Source organism: Propithecus coquereli, unplaced genomic scaffold (assembly GCF_000956105.1).
Source record: "Propithecus coquereli isolate 6110/MARCELLA unplaced genomic scaffold, Pcoq_1.0 Scaffold9, whole genome shotgun sequence".
NCBI lineage: Eukaryota > Metazoa > Chordata > Mammalia > Primates > Indriidae > Propithecus > Propithecus coquereli.
Genome location: NW_012155284.1, coordinates 1,151,758 through 1,163,489, shown reverse-complemented (window position 1 = coordinate 1,163,489; position 11,732 = coordinate 1,151,758). Strand labels below are relative to the sequence as shown.

Below are 11,732 nucleotides of genomic sequence, written 5' to 3'. Positions count from 1 at the left end.
CTGGGGATTATTGCATTAGATACAATATTATACAGACTATATTTCCCTAACTATTAATAGTGTATGGCAGAAGTGTTTGTTTACTCATTCTTAGAACTCATCAGAAAGTATCACACAGAAACATGGCACTAAAACTATTTGAACTGTCTCATAAAATTTGTGACTTAGGGATCTTAATGCAATTTGGTGTTCTGCTGTGAAGCCAGGGAGTCTTATATAGAGACAGGGTCATGCTTCACATTCTACTGAATCTTCTTTCGTATTTAAGCTCTTGGGACCTGAGTAATATCACTTTGCAAAATTCAGGGAATATATTTGGTCAGTGAGAGTCTATAACCTAAATGGCTTCTTAAGGTTACTTCTACCTTTGAAATTCTCTGTGCTGTCTTCTCCTTGGCGAAACAAAGAGATAATCTGTTTTTTGAGAGAAATCAAGTTGAATAAATCCAGATATTAATAGGTAACTAATTCTCTATTTATTAAGCTAGTAGAAAAGCCTTTGTAAAGGTACCTGCCATAGCCATTGTATTTTAACTCAGCAGCGAGTTATATCAGAAAGTTTCCTTTATGTGTAGTTCTCATGTTGAGGTTTTCCTTTTTTAAAAAAATCAAAAGTAAGATCATTTCTAGCGGCAGCTGTGTACTTAAGAGAATAGTGAGCTGATATTTCTGTACAAAATCTGACAAACTTTAAATGTGGAGTACTTATGTCCAGTTGTGAAGCTCTAAGTTGGGAATCAGTTGTTTCTGAGGAAGGTCACATGGTGCATTATTTTAATTGCCCTAATTATATAATCCAACCATTTCTTTTAATGAATTTGAGATGCTTCCCATGATATGGCTTTTAAAGACACTTAATGGATTGATTGGGGGTTTCAAACTTCATGTGGGTCTTTTTTAACGGAGAATTTCTGAACAGGATATCTTGATTTTATAATCAAATCTGAAATAAATGAAAGTGAAGCCACTACTTAGTACTTCTTTCTCCCCATTTGACTTTTTTTTTTTGAAGCCAGTAGAAACTTCATATGTGGAGAAAGATACATTGCTTAAAATATATTACAATGAGATTTGATCTCACAAAAGATTAAATAGAATCTAAAATATTTGAGTTTTTAGAATTATTAATTATATTTAAAATTATTTTTCTTCCTTAGTTAAATTGAAGAGGTTAATTTTAAAAACATTTTATGGAATGAATGAAATACCATTAGCATAATTTTCTATGCAGGGCTCAAAAAACAATCTTCTCATATAATCTAAAGAAATTGAATGTTCAAATAGAAACGTGAATCTTGTGGTATAAACAGCAATCTTCAGATGTTAAAAGGATTATTGAATTTTTTGGTAGTTTGAATGAAGTTAGCTACTTGTCAGGATTTTTTTTAACTGTCCGGCGAAGACTTGCCGTTATGCAGAGTGTTATTTTGCTACTAAACCATTGCCCAAAACTACGGACAGTCATACATGCAATTGGCCGATATAGCCACCAATATTTCATTCACTAATTCTTGAAATGCTCAGCCTTTATTAAAAATGCAGATGTATTATTTTGGGGGGGAGGGAGCAAAGCTGGAATAGTAGTTCTGAACCCTGTGACTGGGCTCTTAAGTGCTGACTTGGTTAGATCACTTCCATCGGTGACTTCTATCACCAATTTTTCTGGATCAGAACTATCTGGAATTTCTGTTCTCCCCACTATACTACTAACCTAACTAAAAGCTGGCAACATTAATATGCATATTTTGTCATTATCAGTTTATTTTCTATTTATTAAAGGGTACTTATTAAATAAAGTGGCCAGGAATATTTTGTTAAAGCTTATTTTTGAATTCTATGTGCCTAAGGGTAAATAATAATTTTATCTTAAAGTAAATGGAAATAACCAAGGATTGCATTATAAAAGATTTTCAAAATAAAAAGCTCAGGGGAAAAACTCTTTAAGAGGGAGACATCAAAGCGTTTTAACAGTATTGTTTTTTATTGCATAAATGGGATATGGAAACTTCGATAATGTTCTTCCATATGGTACTTGCAAATTTGCTATTTTAGACTTATTGTTTGCTCTTAGCAAACTGTTAGTCTTAGGTATTTGTGATAAGCATTGAGAGAAGCTACATGTAGTTCTAGCTGACCTCAGAGGAGCCTTGGGATAGAGATTACAGGTTTGTCTCAACTGTAGTTTAGGATGCATTGAAAAGAGTAGGAAGGCTGTCAAGCTGGGAATATTACCTGAAGAACATCTGGATGGATGCCTGAGAGAATATCTTTTTTTGGCCAGTGGATCAGAGCTGCCAGAGCCTGCAGCCTGGCAGGCTAAATCTGGTTCCAGTTTCTTGACCCTAGCTTATTTTGAAGGAAACGAAAAGTAGTAATCTGAAAGTGATAACATTGTTTTTTAGGTAAGTATTTAAAGTGACTTTTTACTATTCTGAAGTGATGTTATTAAATGCCCTATGATAATTATTTGTGAAACAGTTCACCCTAAGCCTTCCTTAAGTTAGATGTGAAACAAAAGGAAAAAAAAATAACAGTGATCTCAAACTCTGAAATCCTATTTTCTGCTTACAACCTTCTTATTTTATTTATGCTTCTCTCCTTCCGAACATGCTTTGTATACTCTTTTTGTCCCAAGACCCACAATGACATCAGTCTTCTTTTTATTTCTCTTGCCTCATTACTTGGTCTTGACCTTGGCCGTTTCAGCACTGTCCACAACACCTAGGTTCCATCCATGACACTTGGCCCTACACCTTTATGTTATACCTATACTGCCATGTCCTAGTCCTCTTCTGCAATTCTCTTTCTCTTCTTTCCTTCATTACCAGATTTTATGAATAAGTAATCTACAGTACCTTTACTCTTTCATCACTCCTTCCAACTTTACCTCTTTCCTTTGACTTCTACAAAGTCAAGTTATGGAATTGCTTCCTTGTGAATTACTAGTTACCTTGCAATCACCACATCCAGTGTCTTCATCCTCCTTGACCACACTGCAACATTTGATGCTATTGACTAAGCCCTTTCTTCTTGAACTAATCTCTTGTTTTTATCTCTGAAACATGGGTGACAATGAATGCTTTTTGCTCCCCACTTTCTAACAGGTCATTTTAACTATTATTTTGTGGTAATAGTTCCCACATCTCTCCTAATTCAGAGTCCTTGGGGAATGTTGGAGATCAACCCATGCAAACAAAGATGAATCCAGAGGGCAGGCATGGGGCGGAAAATGAGAAACCAAGTCAAGTGTTATGACTATAGAGCTAATCATTAGAGGATCTTGGGGGCAATTACCTCCAACAAAGCTAGCTTTCTAGTATGAAGCTGGCACCTGATAAATTGGATCGACTGAAAAACACATGACTGGAATCTGGCAACAAAAAACTTTAGGGCTGAGGATGTATTCCTTCTGTCCCGCTGTCTGCCTTATGAACCCATCAACCAATCCTGACTTCTCCTTCTCAGAAGGTAGGAGAGAGGCTGCAGCACATTCTTGGTATTCTTGAGGTGGGATGCCAACTTGCAAAATGTTTCTCCAAATCATACTGTTTTGGTGACACAGAGAAGAATTAACCTTAGTGCCAGAGGGAGTCTAGTACCTTTCCCATGACATGTTACATCTTGCATTCTTGGGAATGGCTGTAGGAGGTGTACGTGGTGGTGAATATAGAAGGTAGTGGTGGGGCTCTGCACTGAAGAAAGTTATTGTGGGTAGAACAGGAATGGTGTTGAGCTGCGACTTTAGATTGGGCTAAGTGGTCCGAGTTTTCAGCAGGATTTGCCTGGATCTCCCCTCCTGAGGAGTAGTAGGCTGGCTGAAGTAGGGCACAGTCAAGTTGCTGGTGTGTTAAGTTCCTAAATCTGGCCAAGTCAGAATCCATGAAGGAAAGCTGAGAATTAAACACCAGGAAGTTCCCAAAGAATTGCAGGGAGTGATGGTATCAAGGGTTGGTTGTTAGGCAGAGATGAGACCACAGTGAAGTTAGGTGGGGAAAAAGTGAGGAGGATCCTAAGTGATTGCCCTGACCAATTTGGAGTGTGTCAGATCTGCATGGCAGTTCTTGGATGAGTGGTATTTGACTGTGTGAGACAGGTTTGAGGGGTTAACCAAGAGGTAGTAAGACTAGAAGAACCAGATGGCATCTTTAATTTGCATGCTTTCTCCTAGCCCTGGTCCTTGTCTATCTATACATTCTTTGTATTAGTCTCTTGCTTATTAGAGGGTATCTGGTGAGTCTTTCTGGATGGTATATAGGTGTTGCAGGTATTGGCTGGGAGCTGAGGGTTATAGCTTTGCTCACAGGTGCTAGGAAGCAGCTGAGTGGAAGTCGTATTGTCTAGGTTTATAGCTCCCCTAATTACCTGCTTGCTCCTTGAGTGCAAGATCCATAGCTTATTTATCTTTGTGACACTTTCTCAGGGGATCATTTTTTTAAGTGTCTTTTTTAATTGAAAGGCTAACAAACTGTCAAGTTACATTTTTTCCTCAAAAAAAACCCACAAACTGGGTAATAACTAAGTCTTTAGGCAATACATTCAAAGCCAAGAAAATTAAAAAACAAAAAACGAAAAACAAAAAAACCCACAAGTCTCAGATCCAATTAAGGGAGCCCTGCTGTGTCCAGGCCAATCAATACCGGTGGTACCCCTCTACTCTAGGAGGCTGGAAGGCATCCTAATACCCCCACTTAGCACATTTACTTCAAGTAGTCTTTCTTCAGTTTCTAACTCGGGCATTAAAGTAGTATTTTCTTAATTCTATTTCAGAAAACTTTTTGCAAGTTGTTTTGTGTGCAATGCCAACTTTTTAAAAGGTCACTAAAGTTAGCTGGACAATAAACTAGGAAGAAATTGCTTTACAAAAAAGAGGAAAAGCCCAAAATGCCGCTTTCTATAGAGAACCCACAGTTCCGTTTTATTCGGAGCAAAGAAAAAAGAAACTCGCAATCATACTAGAAGAAAGTCAGCAGTAGGTTTGGAATCTGCTCTCAAACTACACATGCAGTGAGGACAATATTCTGCTAATACATTGGATTTGCTGCTGCCTTTGTCTGCTGTTTGTTCAGTGTTAACAATTATTAACAGAGCAGTGCAACTAGTATTTGGAACAATCCTTAGTGTTACAGTGTCAGGCACAACATTTCGCTTCTCTTCACAACACTGCCTCTCTTGGCGTACCTGGCCTTCCTCCTCTTCAGCAAAGTCATTTTTGCTATTGAAGGTCTTGTGAATCTCCTCAGGAGTTTTCCTCTCGATCATATTGGCAACAGTCTTGCACGTAACATCAAGCAAACCTATGATGTCTAAGTAGTTTTCGGTCAGAATAAGTTCAAAAAGTGTTCCTTGGTTAACTTTCAGGAATTCTTGGTCCCAAACAGGAATATGGTCTGTTCGCTTTTCTTTGTTCTCCTCATCCTCAGGAGGAGAAGGCTCATCCTTGTGGTGGGTGCATCACTGAACGACCTTTTTTAATATTGCTGCATTAACATTTGGTAGAGGAACGAGGTCCTCATCTCCTTCATCCATTCCCAAATCTTCCAACATGGTCTTGATAGTCACAGGCTGTTTGACAATTTCCACATCAACTTCGAATATCTCTCCATCAGCACTGTGAAACTTATTGAAGGCATGGTGTTCAGTCTCAGAGGACAGACAGCCAGAGGCTGACAAGAGCTGGGCAGTATCTGCACAGTAAGAGAAAGGTGGAGGACAAGGTCACTACTCTCTCTCGGGATCATTTTGAATAAGTGACATACCAGAAGGAATATTATAAAGAACAATCAAGTTTTACTCTATAGAAAAGCTTTTTGTTAAACTATACAATGTGGCATTATTGTTCTATGATGCATTTTATGAAATAATCAAGAAAATATTGAGAATATACTTGTCTGAATCTGTTGTTTGTAGAAGCTCCATGGATATTAAAATGAAATTTCAATTGCCATTTATCCCAGAGGACCAAAAGTATATGTTTGACACATAATCTTTTTTGAGAAAAGTCTGTTCAGTTTCCACACTGAAACTTTTACATATGATTGGTAGTTTAGTGTTTTTTTAAAAAAATAATAAACAAATGAATGTTTCAGGAAATCTGTGATAGACTGAATCAGGTGGAACTGATTTAATGTTATGGATAATTACATAATTAGCACTGTAAAAAATAAACCATACTATCTACTTGATGGACTGGTACTGCTGTGAAGGGGGTATGTAATTACACAATCAGCATCCTGTTCCTATGCTGATTCTGGGTAATCCTTTCTCTGCCTTGCCTGAGAAAGGGCTTCCTCCTGTCTTGTATTTCCTGATGTTAAATTTAAGTAAAGAGAACTGAGCATCGAGTAGTTCCCAGTCCCTTGATAAATCTTTTCATGGTCTGGGTCCGTGTGAGAGCATCCTCTGAGACCAGTGGCTTTCAAACTTTTTTGATATAAACCCACAATAAGAAATACATTTTACATCAGGACCCATTACACTCCATACATACATACCTGAAACTGAGGTTCATGAAAAAATTCTTATTCTTTCTGATCTACTCTATTAATATATTCTGTTCTATTTTGTTTTTAAAAAATGCTGGTCGAGGCCCACCAATTGATTTCAGAACTTGTTAATAGCTCATAATTCACATTTGTGAAATACAACCTTAGACCCTTAGTGACTGCTACCGTCAGTGGAAAGGATTCAGAGCGAAGCATAATGGGGCTGCCAGAGGTTTTGTATGGCAGGTGGTGTGGCATAGTTGAAAGAACAAGAGCTTTAAAGTTGGGCAAATTTGGCTTTAAATCCCTACTTTACCTCATTTTAACTGTGTGACTTTGAACATGTTACTGAACCTCTTTGAGCCTCAAATCCTTTATCTGTAAAGCGAGGCCCAGGATACTTAGAGGCATCAGGAGGTGGGAAACTGTGGGCCGTGCATAAGGGTAGTGTGTGTGGATGTGTGCAGATGCACATTAAATATCATGAAAGAAAACACTTGGCCAATGGCTGTAAAGTAAAACACATATGTGGTAGGTGCTTCATCAAGTTTAGCTTCCTCTTCCAACTGTTTCTCAATCTCAGACACCTCAACTGGAGAAGGATGTATTTACAATGCCTGCCTCACAGGGTGGTTCAGGGGGTCAGATAAGATGATGGGAGCCAAGAGTTAATAAATATGCATTTTTATTAGTGTAACTTCAAGGCAGCTATAGGAATGGTGAGTCCTACAAATGTTAAGTGACAAAACTAGAGAACAAAATTGGTTTTGAAATTCTGTATCATAACTGTTAGTAGCAAGAATTGTTTTGAGATACAGTGGTATTGCATGTTGATATTGGAATGCTGCTACCAAAACTGTTGAAAAATGGTTTATAGTGCCTATTATAAATCATAGTATACATTTGAAGTTCCATATTACATTCTATATAGAATTTAAAGAAACTTTGAAATTATTGCACAAAAGACTTTGCTTCCAAACCTGGAAAATGAACATCAGATGATAATTAATAATTACCCTTTTGTATAATATTTCTGTCAAATTTTCTTTATCTTAACTGGAATACATATAATAATTTAATTGTGAGACTTAGAAAAAGGTAACTCCCATCTCACAACATGAAATCCCAGGGCAGGACTTTTCATTGTACACTTCTACATTTTTATAAAACCTCCTTTTTTCTTTAAATATGTTACAGTTTTTACTACTGAAATAGTTCATGACTTTGAAATGCAAGTTCCTCACTTGTTTTAATTTTGTACTTGCCTGAAAGGAAGTTCCTTGGTTTAGTTACTATCTGTGCTCCTCTTTCATTCACCATTTCTCTGGGATTCTACTGAGATTGTGATTATTTAGTGGTAACCTGGGCTTTGTTGGTCGTGTGGAAGGGACATAAATCAGCCAAGGCAAGTGTGAAGCAATGACAACTACAAAGCATCTTTTCCATATCTCTTATTTTCCACGGTGTCCAATCTCTGGTCGCTCTGAAATGTTTTAGTCTCACTTTAGGCGTGTGTTGGTTGATTGCACTTAATTTTAATGCTACTTCTAAGTTGCCATTTCTGAGTTACATCGAGTTGGGAAATCACCTAACACTCTATGTTAAGTTCAAATTGCACTTAGAGACAGTCAGGAGAAAAGGGCTGGCTCCTTTAAGACAGAAACACCTTTTTTCTCTGCCAAAAAGCTCTTTGTAAAACTGAAGGACTTAACTAAAAAGGGCTTCAATGTAAATTGAATATTGATAGAGGAGGGAGGTTAATTGGCCTTAGTAACTTGGTTGCTAAGGAAGCATTTTCCTGATTGGGAGGAAATTCTCCTGAGTGTTCTGTAGCTTCATGTGGACCTAGAATGCTTTGTTTTATCTCGTGCTTTCTGTTTCTGAGTTGGAAGAGGAAAGAGCAGAAAGCTATCATAGGAATGAAAAACTGTGTGAAGCAGATGGTTGCTCTGTCTTCGCTACAGAAAGAGAGCTAAATACTGACTAGCAACAAGCCAGTGCCAGCAAGGACTCTTTGTTTAAGGCAGACAGTTGGAAAATACCATGAGGGCAAGATATAAAGAGGACATAGGAGAGGTTAGACTAGGGTTTATTCAGTGCCTGGAAACATGTAGGCAAGAAAAAATAAAGGCTATTTTGGATGGGCATCTAATGTCCACGTTAAATCATGGAGTTAAATGTTTTCAGTATGGTTGGTTTTATTAAGAAAAGTTATTTAGCTTATTTAGTTTATATTTTGAAGGTTTTGAACTATATTGTGTATAACATTTAGCCAATTTATAATTATTTTAATGAAGAATGTTTAGTTATAAATATCTATGTTACTGTACCCTTTATCACTTAGTAGTAATAAAAGTGACTTTGGAATAAATAAATTACACATTTTTATTGAAATATTTTTCTAAAGCAAAAATGTCTTTGTATATCTTTCCATATATGCTAGGCTCTGTGGATATACTTTAGTGATTTTTAAAGTATTATTTTTGCATTCTGAATGATATTCCATTAACCTCAGGAAGTTAGTGCCTGTATTTTGCTTAATTTCATTTTTTTCCTTACTACTTCACTCAACAAATATTTCTAAGTATCCATGGGGCATGAGGTACTGTGCTTAAGGATACCACAAAGCATAAAACACTCCTAGGAAATAGTGACACACTTTTCAGGAGAGTTTGGAAAATGAAAGTATTTTTGCTGATATTTTCTGATTTGTATTAGGCTTTCTAGGTCTTCTTCATTACGAATATTGAATATTATTATTTGTATTAAGTGCTATTATTTAGATTTTTAATGGCACTTTTAAATTATAAAATTCTTTTCAACAGTGTTATTTGTATTATTTTTGTGGACATAAAAGGAGGGCTAGGATTTCTTGGCTCTGTCTAGAATCCTGGAGTATCATAGGAGGATACGGAAGTCCTCCTTGGCAACTTCTCTTAACTTTACCTTTGGTTTTTGTGGCTATGTAGTTTTTTTGTTTTTTTTTGAGTCAGAGTCTCACTCTGTTGCCTGGGCTAGAGTGCCGTGGTGTGAGCCTAGCTCACAGCAACCTCAAACTCCTGGGCTCAAGGGATCCTCCTGCCCCAGCCTCCCAAGTAGCTGGGACTACAGGTATGTGTCACCATGCCCGGCTAATTTTTTCTATGTATTTTTAGTTGTCCAGCTAATTCTTTCTATTTTTTTTAGTAGAGATGGGGTCTCACTCTTGCTCAGACTGGTCTCGAACTCCTGAGATCAAACGATCCTCCTGCCTCGGCCTCCCAGAGTGCTAGGATTACAGGCGTGAGCCACCGTGCTGGGCTGCCATGTAGTTCTTGTCCTGTGAATGTAGCAGAAGGATTTCAAAGAAAAAGTAAATTGTGGTGATCCTTTTGAGTGCTACTGATTATGGTAATATTCTCAAAGAAGCTAGTAATAGTTTAATATGGAATTACTTAAATATTACTTAGCGAATATACAGGTGGTCATCAGTGATGAATCGTACACTAGAAAGCTAGCCAATATTATTATACTCAAGTAAAAAAATTCATAAAATAATAGGCTAAATTGGATCCCCTCAATAGTATAGTAATAGAATAATATATTAAATATATGAAGAATACTCAATGGTCCTCTTTTCTTTTTAATGCTTAGATGCCAGTGTGTTGTGGTTGTTTTACAAAAATTATATGCTAAGTCCACATTTTCAGATTGCCTAATTCTAATCTTGCTTTACAGTCCATTGGTTTAGGCTTTGGATAGCCTTTGTAACTTGGATTGTCTTTTAAAGATTGGAGGTTTAGTAAATGACAGGTGTCTTCAGTGAGAAAGGAGAAGAACAAATACAGGATTCAGTGTGAAAAAGTAAATATTTTATAGATTTTGAGCAGAATGGTGAATAAAGGAGAGAAACTGGCATTTGTAATAACAATATTTAATGGTTTTTTGGATATCACATTTATTTTCCTTCAGTATCCATTACTTTATAGTAAGTGTGTTGCTTATTTTTTGTCTGTGAAAGAGACTGCACTGAGCTGAGATTTAAAAAAAAATTTTTTTCAGAACTCAACTGCTTCTATTTAAGATGAAGCTCAGCTAGTAAACTCATTAAGTGAGGACCCTAGGCAGTTCTCCAGTGCTGAGTCTGAAAGCACCGTAGTGCAGACATCTTTGCATCACCGTCATGAATGACCTTGAAGGAAGCCTGCACTTCATAAAGCAAAATCCTCACTGTGGCACTTCGTTCTGATTTGATTGATGCTTTAGAAAAAGCTGTAAGATTTTCTTTTCTTTTATAGTGTGGGGTATATACTCTTTATACTTCATAGATTTTGCACTTGTCTGGAGTATTTTGTTGGCAGGTTCTTATAGGTTCTGATCTTTCACTGACTGTAGTACAACCAAGCGATGAAATCACTCTCTTTTGATCAATTATTATTAGGGAGTAAGGTCTTAGTGCATTGGGATCATGGGCTTTAACAATGGAAGATACTGACTTCCCTAACTTAAGTGTAATACAATCATTTTTCTTACATCATAATCTTCCAAGTAGCTCAGTGGGTCGAAGCTTCTTTAATACTGAGATTCTAGGATTTATATTATACAAAGGATATACCTTGCTGTCTAGCCACTATCCACTGTACTTTCTCAGACTGATAGTTCCCCTCCTTTTAGTTTTTTACTGTAATATGTAGTAAAGGCTTTTAGTATACAGTTTTTATATCCAAAGAAGACACCAAAAATCTTAGAAGATAAAATGATTATTTTATCTTTTTGAAGTTACTTGGTCATTTCTTACACGAGAAGTTATACAAAGGCACAATTATTATTTGTTTGGACATTCTTGGCTCTGGAAAGTGTTTAAGAGCTATATTATGACCCTTGGGGATTAACACAGGCATTACAGTTAGGTGGAGGTGGACCTCCTATCAGTTGCAACCTGGTGAGTTGTGGAGACCATTTAGAGTCCCCTCTCTACCTAGGAGCTCTGCCAGCCAGTGAATTCAAACCCTAGTGCCTCACCTTCACCCCTTGGTAACTGAACTTGGTATTCCTGACCTGCCCCTGCTAAGGGGACTCTGAACTTGGCCCCTTTTTCTGCTTTTATTTGCCCTTTATCCTGTATAAGTCCCCGTGTGTTTTTAACTTCATTTTTATAATTTGATTCAGATTCCCAGTCTCTCTCTCTCTCTCTCTGTCTTTCACAATTTGGTTTGGTGCTCTGTGCTTATACCTGGACCAAGCCAATTATTCAGTTTTCTTTATGGACTT

At 37.0% G+C, this 11,732-nt stretch overlaps 1 protein-coding gene and 1 pseudogene across 1 annotated transcript in view; one reads left to right on the top strand and one right to left on the bottom strand.

The window, feature by feature from the left end:
* ATG10 (autophagy related 10) overlaps positions 1 to 11,732 on the top strand; it is a 266,695-nt gene that overhangs the window by 78,012 nt on the left and 176,951 nt on the right. The gene's annotated exons all lie outside the window — the stretch shown is intronic.
* LOC105826479 lies at positions 4,948 to 7,802 on the bottom strand (annotated as a pseudogene).